Source organism: Dermacentor albipictus, chromosome 9 (assembly GCF_038994185.2).
Source record: "Dermacentor albipictus isolate Rhodes 1998 colony chromosome 9, USDA_Dalb.pri_finalv2, whole genome shotgun sequence".
Classification (NCBI taxonomy): domain Eukaryota; kingdom Metazoa; phylum Arthropoda; class Arachnida; order Ixodida; family Ixodidae; genus Dermacentor; species Dermacentor albipictus.
The window spans coordinates 26987952-27002200 of record NC_091829.1 but is presented as its reverse complement, the minus strand read 5'-3'; the positions used below and the strand labels follow the sequence as shown (position 1 = coordinate 27002200).

At 47.8% G+C, this 14249-nt stretch overlaps 1 long non-coding RNA gene across 4 annotated transcripts in view; it reads right to left on the bottom strand.

Moving 5' to 3' along the window:
• Positions 1–14249, bottom strand: part of LOC139049597 (uncharacterized) — a 54997-nt gene that overhangs the window by 28072 nt on the left and 12676 nt on the right. For 3 of the 4 annotated variants that reach the window (XR_011508410.1, XR_011508411.1, XR_011508408.1), the window contains 2 exons: positions 4352–4402; positions 3584–3736 (listed from right to left, as the gene is read on the bottom strand). This is a non-coding gene — a long non-coding RNA (uncharacterized lncRNA). The remainder of the gene's footprint in view (positions 1–3583; positions 3737–4351; positions 4403–14249) is intronic. The other variant, XR_011508409.1, reaches the window with a different exon arrangement.

The following is a 14249-nucleotide window of genomic DNA, read 5'->3' as shown; positions in this document are numbered from 1 at the left end:
GCCGCTCGCATCAATGCCAACTTCGCCGCGAAAACACAGCGCAGCGCGGAGTCTGTACCAGTCGTATATGTCTCAAAATACTCGCGGCTCGGCCGTGTGCGCCCGGCTGCCCGCAAGGAGAGTCTTAATGGAAGGACGTGAAAGTTGAACTCCTTAACAAAAGTTCATCTGTATTTTTGACGTTTCCATGTTTTGAATGTACATGAAAAGATGTGTGTAGTTTCCATAACTGTATTTTTTTTCTTATCTTGCATTGTATATCATTTTCACTATTTCAAGATACCCAGTGATGTAAAGTCCTTGAAATTTTCGCTTTGTGAATGTATCACTTTGCCTGCTGTTTGTATGGTCCCCAGTGCCCCGGAAGTTGTCTATGACAACTTTTTCGCCTGGAGGACCCCCAACATTGTGTTGGAAGTGAAGTGAGATAAAGTGCTGCGCAATAACTGCGCGAGCCGCGATAGCCGGCTCACCCTTGCTGGCTTTCACCCGCACATACAGCATACGGTGCGCGGCGACGGTTTTATCGTCCTTTGACTTTATACGGAAGCTCACGGCGACAGCGACGCCGACGGCAGAAATGCGCGTGGAGTGTCCGTATAATTGCGATCGCCATAAAACAAGACTGGCCAGCCTGATCCGTCTTTCTTCTTCGTCTTGGTTTCGTGTTTACCGTTGGTTCTTTAGTTGTATTTTATAATGACGCTCGCTTCACCCGAAACAAGCTTTACTTGAGAGAGTGCCTCACTGTATATCTTGCAAAATGTACTGCAACATATATTTGTAACACATTTCGCAACTTCTGCGTTTCGTGCCGGCGAAGTTACGTGCAGTTGCACGTCGATCACCGCCCATCACAAATTGAACGCAAGCGTAGCGAGTTATCGCTGAGCCGTCTTCATGTTACTCGATTCTCAAACCGGAAGTGCAGGTGGTAATCGGTGGCGTTATCTCGTCCAGGCCTCACAGCTAGAGAAGTGCCGACTGCAACGCTAACGTAACGCGCGGCATCGATGGTTCGCGGATTAGAGGCGGGCGCACCTGGTTACACTCCCAGATTCGATAACGTCGCGCGCGGTAACTGGTAACGAGTGTTCGCTCCCTGTAGGGGGGGGGGGGGGGGGGGCATCACCGTATAGCTAATAGCGCTTGAGCGCCCAGCTTGTGGGAACCTCGTAGACGAGGCTTCTTCCTGACCGCAGCTGGCTACCGGGTCAGCCGGGTCTGGCGAAGCTCCTCGGCGCATGCCCGGAAAGCGACGGCAGCGCCCCAAGCGGCCGCGTGAGTGATGTGGGAGTCTGTCCGCTGCGGAAGAAGATGCAAGACAACCGTTCGCCGCGCCGCCCCCTTCGGTGGGTCACGGAGGCCTTTGCTGCTCTTGTTGCCGCGGTCTTGAGAGGCAACGTTCCCTTCGGCGCGATGTTATCGCCGCGGGACGCCCTATTCTTGCACGTTGCCTAACCACCACTACCACGGTGTGTTTCTTTTCTTTTTTTCACGAGGGAAGCGCTCGCTTCCGATGTTTCCGGAGAGAGTTTCGCTGCAGGTGAACATGCCGCCTCCAGATAAAGACGAGGGGTAAAAATTACGCGCGTCTTCGCGCTACTTCTGGACGACTTGCTTTGGTGGAGCCTGTGGGCACTATGTAACTATACTTGGTGTGTATTTATTTTTTTTAGACCGTACAGAAGTTGTTTTTAAATTGCATGTGGCAAATAGCATAACTCTAGTCACTGAGCTGAATTACCTAAACAGGTAGATATTACTCGCTCACTAAATCAAAATTCATAATCGACTAATTACCAAAATATTCACTAACTAGCGTTTCAAATATTACTTTACGGCACATACTGCAGCTTATGAATTGCAGCCGGTGAGTACGCAAGGCGTATAGGCTTGGAACACATTTTCAGGGTGACAACAGTCTCAAGATCATCATCATCATCATCATCAACTTATTTGTTGGTCCACGGGAGGACGAAGGCCTCTCCTAGCAATTTCGAAATACCCCTGTCTTAGGCTAGCTAATTCCAACTTGCGCCTAACTTCCTGCCGTCCTCGACTGCGCTTCCCTTCTCTGGGCAGTCATTATCCGCCCTACGCATTACATATGGCCTGACCAGCTCCATTTTCTTCTCCTAATGTGAACTAGAATATCGGTCATCCCCATTTGCTCTATGATTCACAACGCTCTCTTCCTGTCTACTTAACGTTACGCCTAACGTTTTTCGTTCCATAGCTCTTTGTGCGGTCCTTAATTTGTTCTCGAGCTTCTTTGTTAACCTTCAAGTTTCTGCCCAAATATTAGCACCGGTAGAAGGCAACGATTGTACGCTTTTATTTTCAACGACACTGGTAATCTCGCAGTCAGGATTTGGCAAGGACTGCCGTATGCACTCCAACCCATTTCTATTCTTCAGTAAGTTTCTGTCTCACGATCAGGATCCGATCTGACTAACTGACCTAGATAAACGCACTCGGACACAGATTCCAGGGGCTGACTGGGGATCATGAATTCTTGTACCTTTGTCAGAATATTACCTTTAATGGTCATCTGCATAATATTCAACTATGACATTGTCTCGGTTAAGGTATTCAATCATTTGTTGCAATTCATCCGCAGTGTTGCTGAACAGGACAGTGTATGCGCAAATCAGATCGTTGAGATATTTGCCGTTGTTCCTCACTCCTAAGCTTTCCCAGTCTAATAGCTTGAATACTTGTTCTAAGCATGTAATAAATAGTATTGTACGGATTGTGTCCCCTTATTTGACCCCTCTCTTGATACGTAATTTTCTACATTTCTTGTGGAGAAGAAAGGTAGCTGGGAGGTAGCTAAGGTAGGTAGGTAGGCTAAGGTAGGTAGCTGGGTGGTAGCTAAGGTAGCTACGCACGACACACATGCATAGTTTCTTTTCTAATAACGGCCTGTTTCGACCACAAAACGACACCAAAGTAAGGTGTGTGGGTAGTGCGCTTGCAAAGACATAAGCGACGATGGTATAACATGTTTTCGTCACATCGGTTTCAGCAAGCGACCCCTTTTGACCATTATTAAGGACGTATGAAAACTGTGTTCATGAGCACGCGCGACGTAATGTCGGGAATTCATGTGAACGATAAGTCTTCACGGATAACAACGGCAGGGCGTGCGCAATTCTGAAGGGAAGAGCGCAGCAGAAGACGCTTGCACGGAAGGGCTTCTTTGTGCACGTCCGCGTAGTAGATCGTTTATTTAAATATCTATAGACAGACAAATAAAGGTAAAAGGAGCGAAGGAAAATTGCTGCTGGTCGCAATAACTATTTAGCGCACTCTTTTGGCCCCTGAACCGCGGTCAGCAGAGCGGGGAGGGCAGCGGGGAGGGGGTTGAGTAAAACGACAGGGAGGAAAGATAGACAAATGGATAACCATATATACATTTACATATGCACAAGATAGCGACTAGGTAACATCGCCGATCTCACCGATTCCCAACAAAGCACGCGGTCGACGCTCGCGCGATACTGCAAATATATCTAACAGGTTGCACGGAAAGCTATATTAGCGCAGCTGACCGCAAAGTAAGACATGCTCTACTCACTACTGGGCTCTGCAGTTGCCGACGGCGTACGTAACGACAGGACACCTCCACACCATTCCTTCACAGCGTGATCTTGACAGAGCAGTCAACACAGGCGTAAGTACAGGTCCCTTTGGCCTCTAGCACACGACACCACACCACGCCGGACGTTTTCTGAAAAGAAAGCGTTCGAGGAATTTACACTTGCGGGCTTTGCGCTGCCACAAGTAGGCGCCACTTGCGCCCTCGGTTCCAGTGTTCTGACGCTCGATCACATGACACGTTCGATCGAGTCCTGGCAAGATTTTCTCCGTAAAATCTAGACACGAACAGCGGCGCATGCGACTATCTGGGTTTGTCACGTTATCTTACTCTCTAACGAAAATGACGACTCGGCTGACGACTCGGCGCGGCTCAGGCCAATCGCGTAAGGCGAAACTCGACACAAAGTGAACGCGCATTTCGAACAGCGATATCTGATCGCTCCCCACGCGCCCAGAGACGCAACGACATAGCCACTGATAGACCGCGGCGAGTCACGTGACAATCATCGTGACACAGGAGGAAAGAGAAAAGAAGAAGGCAGGGAGGTTAACCAGAATAACGTCCGGTTGGCTACCCTACACTGGGGGAATGGGAAAGGGGAAAGCAAAGATCACAGGGAGAGAGAGGAGGGAAGGAAAGAAGGAAATTGCGGCAAGTTCGCTGACGCGTGTGGTTTTACAGAAATTGCCTAAATAGTCACAGGTGGTCGCACAAACCCGTCGTCCTTAAGAAACACAAACGTGCCTTCACTGCTTTATGGGCCGACGGGCGATGGGGGCGGTGTTCCAGCAGCACCTGCACAGAAAGCGACCGATTGTCCAGTTTTTGGAAAGCTTTGGCAAGTTCTTGTCGCTCTAGGGCATACAGAGTGCACACCTGATTTGCTTGATAATGAAAACTGAAACACTGCGCAGCGAAATATCGACCCCTATAGCGCATGGCGAGTAACGATAAAACAAGATTTAAAGCGCGTGCTGTCAATTTCTACGCGTTCTCGGAATACGCGTACATAAATAACGTGCCTATAACGTACTATGCGCGATGACCTAAGTGAATGACCTGTTCGGCCATTCCGCATTCGAATGGCCGAAAACCCTGCTTGCGAGAACTGTGGCAGCGAGGAGACGATCGGTGACTGTCCCCGCTAAAATGCGACAAGTGCTCGCGACCACGCTCGAAAAACTGGAAGAAACTGAAACTGGAAACAAAGGAAAAAGTTCTAGGATACTGATCCAGACGGGTTTCGGCACTCGAAGCCTTAAGAGCTCTGCTCAAGTTCTTAACGGCTTGTGAATTGTGCGCCAGGTGCAGTTAAAGTTGCAGCGCGTAGCATAACGTTATTGCGTGCATTTTTCGCCCGTGCTTTTTTTATTTGTTTCTTCTTCTTTCACCTTTTATTTCATTGACCCCTTTCCCCAGCATAGGGTAACCAGCCGATACTTACACTGGCTGACCTCCCTGTCTTCCCTTCCCTTTTATCTCTCCCTCTGTCCCTTAGCGAAGTCATTCACCGAAACGGACTTTTCAAGAACACAGGAAACTATGCTTCTTAGAACGGAATCTCACTTTTTCGATTTATTTTCCTGACAATGTGTCTGACACGCTGGCATAAACGCCAGTATTCAGAAGCCGTCCTAATATCCCCACCATGACACGCCAATATTTAGTCTTAACGCTATAGCATTAAGGTGTGTTTAGAAAAAGTTTATTTCGACAAGAGACGATACGAACACTGAGTCATAATCACGGCACAGTTCCACGCGGACGATAACATGTAAGACACGAAACACAGCGCGTTGTCAACGCGAGTAGTGTCCGAGTCCTCACGCACCAACATATAAACACGTATACCCACGGAAAGGCACAGTTACACATAAACTAAATGCCACATGTACAAAATGATTTTCAATATATACAGTGTGCACAATAGTTATATACAATGATGATGTGATAGAACTCTTTACACAATTTTGAAGTGATGTGCACGAGATGTGTATATACAAAAATGATCATGTATTAAGTGCCCCGTGTCGCAAAAGAGCCGATGTCGGCGTCGGACGTCGCTTGGCGCAAAATGATTCTGAACCACAACCACACAGACCCTCCGCGTGGCGCAGATGAGTTACTGAACTAATTAAACTCCTCAAGGTAAAATGCGCCAGAAAAATAGTAAAGTACGACCTAAACACAATCTGCAGACATGAAAGCGTCGAATTTTAATTTGAATTTGCCAGACAACATAATTATGTTACTCAGAAACTCAAACACAAACCCCTCTTCCAAGTGGCGCGGCCCGCTCGGTCCCTCTCAACACCACCACTGCGCGTTCGCCTCCGCGCAACCGCAAGAAAGCTGCACTCGCCGGGAAGCGGGGCAAGCAGTCAGGGATCTTTGAAATCTATCGGCGTTCCACACTTAAAGGCGAAGTTTAAACGTCCTCGAAATTTTTGGTAACGACTGCGCTAATACGCTCTGCCCGGAGCCAACGGTTCTACGAAAGGGCTCGTTTTCGTAAGGGCCGTAACGATGAAGAAAATCTTCCTTGTCGAGACGGTGACTCCATGTCGAGGATTTCCTTGCTCCACCACTGTTAATGAACTCACTTCCTCTTTGTTCCTCTGCCAGCCCTTTGGGAAAACGGTGGAGGAGGGGGCTTGTTAACATTTGATAAGGTGACGCAAAAGAAGGTCTTTTTTTAATTGCGGCGGCGTGAACAGAGAAGCTCTGTATAAGGAACCCTGGAGATATTTGTCCGGCCACACGTCTCGCTTGCTACTCCAGATGGGAACGACAAGAAACGAAACGACACACAAAGCCCACGGCCGAAACACAACGCAGACGAAACAAACCACACCACGTAACACGCAAACTGACTGAAGTGTCTCCTCGAGACCACCACTGTCTCTCTCTCTCAGGAAGATTAGAACCGCCTTCGTTGCTCGGGATGCAAGGACAGCGCCATGAGACATGCATGAGACAGGCACGGACAGGCATGGGAGCCTTTGATTGCGGAGCGCTGGGCTCGGATAACTAACTACCCAGACGAAAGAACAAACTATCAGAGCAGCGTGTGAAGAGAACTGATGCGGTGTGCGTTCGCTGCGCCGACTTTTCCGTTTTCGCAACAGACACAATTATACAACTGCTACACGCGTAACAGCGGAAATGGAAGCGAACGTGTCAGGAATTTTTTTCGCCTGGTCCCGCGCATGCGATGTATACACGAGTCGAAGACATTCCGCTCTGCAGGCCGGTGCGCGTCCCTACGTGGCGAGGAGGGCTCGCGCGAGACAACGTTACGAACCGCCGACACGGGTCACAGAGCTAGCGGAGCTGCATTCGCGAGAATCACGCGCAAACGCTCGACAGGCATCGCGGAACACGGTTTACTGTGCGCGTCCACGTATTGGGGCATAGAATTTCTCACTATAACACCTAGAGGGATATCTGGCGCCACCGTCTATGGGAGTTTCCTAAGGGGCGTTGTGCCGTCATGGGAATGACGGTATATGTGTCGGCGAGGCTCGTGTTGGCCGGTGTTGTAAGAGGCTTCGTCTAAAACGTGGATACGGCTACACAAATAACGCGTTCCTAAAGTAAAATCTTCAGAAAAGGTTTCCATTGACGCGTATCACATCTTTACTCACCTGCAATGCGTGGCCAAGCGAAGAAAAGCAAGAACAGACGACAAACTGTCTCAAAGCGAGCGCGAATCTTGCCGTCTGTCCTCCAACTTTAGCGGCCCGCTGATACTTTTTACGTGTCGTATAACTGTACATGCAATACCAAGTTCTCATAGTTAAGCAACACATGTTCTTGCGTAATAATAAAGCTAAAACGGCTTTTTACGTGCCGTTTTAGTAGAAAATGAATCGTTGTGACACACGGAACGGTGCTTGCCAGGCGCGTCTTCAAGGTGTCCTGGCTCTCCGAGAACGATGCCAATCCGAAGTCACAATATACCGGCATTTCCATGCATACCACAGCGCAGCAGCGCCAGATTTCCCTCTAGCTAATATAGCGAGAAACTCTATGTATTGGGGCAAGCCGCGCTTCGATCGGGAGACGACGACGCGGTAGCTTTAATGCCGCAGCGGGCTCGTGTGCGATGCTTCCTGACGGGCCCGCACGACATTACGCAAGCTCCGACCAGTCACGGAAGGAGAGCCCGAGTAAACGTCTTGCACTCTCCTGGAGCTTACAGGTCGGCTCCGGATGTGTCACGTGTGTACAGCGCGGCATAGATCATGCGCAACGTGGGGTGCCCGCGTCAGCGTTTAACGATAGTGATCTTCGTGTTTGAATCACGGCTATATGTGGGGCGGGGAAGCTTCATCTGGAAGCGCAACGTTTTGAAGTTTCCGGTTATCCTGGTACCTCCTATTATCCATCCCGCGGGCTCCGTTCTGTCAGTACGGTTGGTCACGGTGTTCGCAACCGGAGCAAAGAAAACAGAAGGAAGTTGCGAAAACGTTCTTTCAAGCGGTGCTTGCCTCCAGTAGTGCTATTGTCGAATCATTGATGGTGGTTGGTATTATTGAGAACACCTTGCGCGGTCCTGGAGCTTATAGGTCATCTCAGGCACGTCGCCTGTAGCGCCATAGACCCAGTACATCGTCAGGTGCCCACTTCAGCGTTTTATGATTGTCATCTCTGTTTCAACAGCGCGGATAAGTAGGGAGAGTAAGGGGGTCGGAGGTAAGGCTTCGCCGCTAAGCGCGACCTATGCTTTGACGCGTCCGTTTATCCTGGTAGCCCCTACTATCTATAATGTGTACTCCACTGCTCGGTCAGTACAGTGGGTCCGGTCGGTCGTATCCGGAGCAAGGAAAGCAAAGGGATACAGTAAAAACATCCTTGCAAGTCGTGCTTGCCTGCAGCATCAGCGTCATATATATTATCATTAGAGTACCTACATGAGTTAATTGCAGAGCAGCATGTAGGCAAATATTTATGCACCGGCAAATCTCTCTGCCTTTCGTACAAATAGCTCTCTCTCTCTCTCTCTCTCTCTCAATTCACGTGCCGGAACAAGCCAGCCTTCTAGAAGTCTTGCCCATGCAACGTTCTAAGGCATCCGCACAAGATTTAAGACGCAAACACAAATACGTGCAAAAGCCACGAGACACGAAAGTCAAATCAGCGAAACAAATCTCGGAAGAACACGGAAGGCCAATAACGGTCGCGAGCTTAAACATACAACGCGTATACATAGCCAGCGTCTTTACCAACGTAATTCGTGCCACACGCGCGTCCAAGCCGTGGGAAAATACCTACTGACCTCTGCCACCATTGGGAAAGGCATTATTTCCCTCATTAGAAGCAGCTCGGTTGTTTATTAAACGTCGTGATCCTGGGAAAATAGGCCACCCAAGGGCCGGCTATCGCAAACATCAACGACAAACCCCAGCGACCAAGGCATGTCAACCAACAAAGGCACAAAGAGGAGGAAAAAACATCGGAGGAATAAGACATTCAATATGCAATGTCGGGCTGCAATAAATGTTCGTGCGTGTCCACACTCTAATTCAGTGTATAACTGCATAAAAACGAACGCCTTTGTTTCACGCACTTGTCATTGATAATCTCACATTCCGTTGTAACTGTTTGGGACCCTTTGCCAATTCCTTGGGCGTCGAATAGTATCTGAGTTTATATGTATTGTGTAAGCTCGTCTACAATAAACTCCAAACTCATGCATAGTAGCCTAGTATACTAAATAGAGGTCAGTGCGTGCGAAATACTAAATAGCATTTTGCACTGTCGACGATTTCGGTCTACGTGAATCTCTATAAGGGTGCTTTATTTTTTTAGCTGCACCAAAATTTTCAGAATCTACTGTGGCAGATAGTAATTCTAACCCTTGAACAAAATTATGCAATGAGGCGGACTTGACCAATATAATGCGGAATTGACTAATTAACGGAATTTAACCAGTTAAAATTTCTTACTAATTCATTTAGAACACATATTGCAATCAAAGAATTGTAGCTAGCGAGATTGTAAGGGATTTCGACCTGAAACGAATTTTGAGGATGGCATCGGTTTATGGATATGCCCCGTCAAACTTGCGGTAGAAATGCTCTTTTCCGCCTAATTTGACCATGACGTATAAGAGTAATTGATGATAGATCAATGTGACTCTCGTTTTTCTTACACTGCCTTGCTATGCTTTTGCAATATCATCGGCTTAATAGAATAATGGAAGTGGAGTTTATAAACCGAATGGTCCCCACAATATTGCTAGTGAATGCAATGAAGCTGCGCTAGTTGCACCTGCTACGTTTTGTATTTAGTAAGTAAGCGTATTAGCAACCATCTTGTGAGTTCTACTCGTAAAGGTTACTGCATTCCTCAGTTAGTAAAGTCACTACCATCACCGTTACTAACTCAACGTTTCTGCGTAGGTATTGAATATTGTGAGAGACGCCTACTAACTTGTAGTTAGTAACTACAAAGACATTTGTTTGAAGAGTCCACGATCTAATACGCCGCCCTCTGACAACGGTTAGTTCTCCAGACGGGCAAGACTATGAGCCAACACTTGTCGATCTTCCCCGTATTGACATCACTCGCATCGTACACATGGTTCATAGATTCATAAACATGGCGCAGCAAGTGAACGTAAAGACGCGCAAACGCCACTCCCAGCCTGAGGCTACAACGAAAAAGCCCGCAAGGAAAAAAAAAACACGCAATTAAAATCCTGCGAAGAATGCTCGCATTCGGCAGTATCATTTCTCGCGTCTCGACGACGCTGGTCTATCTTATTGTTGAGCGTCGCACAGTACAGCTCACATCGAATCGCGATCTCCAAACCTTGGGCACCCATTCGATTCGAGAGCGCGCTAAAAGTACACTGACAGCACCAGCGGACTCACTAACGGTAAGTATTTGCAGTCAGCGGGTTGCCATTGAAAACGTTCAGCAAGCATTTTGAAATAGGCAAGAGTACGCCCCGGGCTACGAATACTCGGTCCCACCCTTCCAGGTTCATTTGCCCGTTCGCCACGCACGACCGTTGGCGGCACGAAAAGTCAAGTGTTTTTCGACAGTTCGGAGAAAGCGAGAAAAGCAGAGCAGACGCTACGAGGCCACGTGACTGTCGGGGAGCAGCGAGGCGGTTTGCGATCTGAGAAGAGGAGGTCCGGCTAGAGAGACGGCGCGGCTTGGGCTTCGTACGGCGCGTGTGGCGTATACCGAGAGCACCGTTAAGCGCCACTGCAAACAGCCACGAGCTTGGCGCCACTTCCCCTCCCACAGCGTGAGAGAGCAACGGGCCAGAGATAACGCTGCGAAGATGTCCCCGCCTAGCGGGCTTAACGGTCCGTCGGCGACTTGAGGCGCCCGCGACGAGGCGTTTTCACTTTGAGTGAGAAAGAGACCAAATAACAAAGAGAGAGAGAGAGAGAGAATGAAAAATAGATGGCACTTAAGAAGAAGGAGAAGACGAAGAAGCGAAGAGTCCAAATTTTCTGCTGGTCGCCAGTAACCGTACCTTCCCCGATCTGGCTCTTTCCGTCGTCTCAACCCTCCACGAACTTGGGAAGCGCCTCGCGGCGGCTTGGACGAGAACCGTTGCGACTCCGGTGGGAAATGGAATGGTACAGTTCAAATGGCACTGCGCGCAGATGCCTGTGGCGGCAGGCGTGGGTCCATTGTTAGACGCCGGAGAGTCCCGTGTGTAGCTATTGCTTATTCTTATTCTCCTTTCTTTTTCTTCTTTCTTTCGTAATTACTTTTTTTTTTTCGTTTGCCAGTTCTCTGGAGCGTGTGGTCGCGGACGCGGGAAACCGTCCAGGAAGTTTCTGCGAGCGCAACGGGGGAAGAGGGGCTTCCTCAACGACTCCTCCTTCCGTCTTTACGCCGAGACGCTTACGAGGTTACGGGGATATTTGAAATGATCGAGGGGTGGCAATTAACGAACACCAAGAGCACATTGCTAGGTCCTGAGTTACTACAATTATTCGGTTCGCACGTCTGCAAAAGAATTAGAGAGGTAAGTTCACCAAGTTCTCTTGCAGCTGAAGTAGTCACATTAACTTGTCACGTTAAACGTTGAACTTCTGTTTCTGTGATCGTTCAAGCCACCAATAAAATTTACTAAGATGTCGCCGATGACTTCACTCACTCACTCACTCACTCACTCACTCACTCACTCACTCACTCACTCACTCACTCACTCACTCACTCACTCACTCACTCACTCACTCACTCACTCACTCACTCACTCACTCACTGATTGAGGAGACAAACCGGTGGTTGTTAATGCTTGCCTGCGTAAAGTAGCGCCCGCTACTCTCCTTTCATAGGCTGTCGCTCTTATATGCTACGAGAAAAACTGCTCAATGCTACACACTTAAAAACGTTTTACTAGGCAGGAGAAGAATATTTTCAAAATTGTTTTTAGCAGGACCCTGCTAAAAGCTGTGTGTGCACTCAACCGTCTTTCGCATGCATTAGCAAATGTGTTACGAACAGCAGCTATCATCGCAACCTTCATCATTATCATCACCACCACCACCACCACCACCACAACAACAACAACAACAACAACAACAACAACAACAACAACAACAACAACAACAACAACAATAACAACAACAACAACAACAACAACAATAATAATAATAATAATAATAATAATAATAATAATAATAACTTTAATTATATTTACTGCGTGGCGAAGCCCTATCAGCGTAACCAGGATGCAAATCCGTCGGAGAGCAAGAGAGACTTCTGAATGTTCCCAATTAAACATTACTACTAAGCATGAAGTTGCTAGAACCGCACATTGTCACTTTATCTTACGTCTAAGGCCCCCGTGCCACGGGCTATAAAATACACTGAGCTTACGCATGTTTGTTTTTTTATTATTATTACTATTGAGGAATGACAATGTTAGCTACATCGGAGCCGGCTATGCCAACAGGCAGTTAAGAAACTGAAGCTATTCATTTCCCCATATAGCAGGCACGCACATTCCACAGACACAGAACCATACTAAATCTACAGTAAGCATGAACCAGCGAAAACAGCAGTACAAAATAATAAATAACTAGACAAACCGAACAAGAAACGGCGTCTTACATGCAGTATGATATAAGCGCCCCCAAACTGGAAAAGCGAAAAAGGAATATGCGATGAAACACACAAAAAAGTAAAGCGATAAAGCCGCTAGGGCAGTACTCAAGGGTAAGCGGCGATGCGTGAGTAAGAAGCAAGTAAGCAATCCTGGTCTAACTCAACAACATTACTTGCACCATCGACACATGGAGAAAACTCGCTCACTGACGATTGCGAGAGAGATTACGATGTATACACCTGTTTCTTAAGTCATTTGTTGGTTTTTAGCATTCGGTGGTTTCTTTCGCACGGATGGAGGAAGCACTTTCGTTGCCGTGGGTGCGAGAGTTCGAAAGTGGACGTAAGGAGAAATATTGACATGTACTTTGATATATATCACACCTCAGTGTGCCAGTCTCCTGTCCGGATAAATACTGTAGCTTGCGGAGAGGACCCCGTTCCTAATTTTGGTGGAGGGCTCCGTACCGCGGTTTCTAAGAAGTTGTGACGGCTAATCCGATGTGCGTATTCGCGATCTTCTCAGCCTACCGTTCGTAGATAAATGATTCGCTGGCAATACATAAAAAAACTGCATGCATTTGATTGATTGCGTCGCACAGTGAATGGGAATAACATCTTAGTTTTCGGCAGAGCTTTCTTTTCTTTCTTTTTTCCTATATGGTGCGCCAACCCCGCGATCTTAGCGTAACGCACATAATCTTCTTCGACAAATCAGCTCTGCGAAAGACTGCAAAGCTGTAAGAAGGTTCCTGAAAGGGAAGAAGTGTCATCAACTCAAGTGTAGCACGAAACGACAAAGGAAACCCCACACGGGTTTCTCAGAAAGAAAGCTTCGGAGTTGAAGAAAAACGCGTCCTCGTCCGTGATTGGAACCCCAGACCCAACTTCTTTCCGTTGTGATTGCTCTACTATACGAGCTAACTAGGAGGTTAGCAGGTTGCAGAGCGAGGCCGAGATAATCTACAACACGAAGCACAAGAACGCTGAATATATGACAAAACAGTTTTCTGGAAGCCCGTTAGGTCGATCTACGTTCACGATTGTTAATGTTGTCACCCACCTGACTGTAGCACGAAGCTAGAAAAGAACCGTTTCGTTTATAGCTTCCTGATACAGTCGGGTTGGTGAAGGTGTCCGTTTTCACAACATGCTTTGATGCAGTCAATCATCTGCGCTCTCATTTCTCAGTTTACTTTCCAATTACAATGTCATCTCACTTCATAAACTTCTGGGGGTAGATTAGTAGTATGTGCATTTCCTCTGACAACGCGTATGGCCTCTTACCTATACCAGCTTTCCTTTATTTTACGGGGGGGGGGGGGGGGGTGGAGGGAGGGGGAAGTGGTGGTCTTTACGCTCATCTTGTCTCAACCCGTAAGATCACTGGTTCATGTTAACAATCTGTAGAATGTCGAACTACTTTTGCACACATGACTAGATTAGTTTAAAATAGCTGTTCCCTGCGCTATGTGCTTTCCCAGTCTTTCGCCCAGCGCCTTTCCAGGCAGCTCTTTCAAGCCGTCTCTTGCCAGTCATACACAGCATACAGACGGAG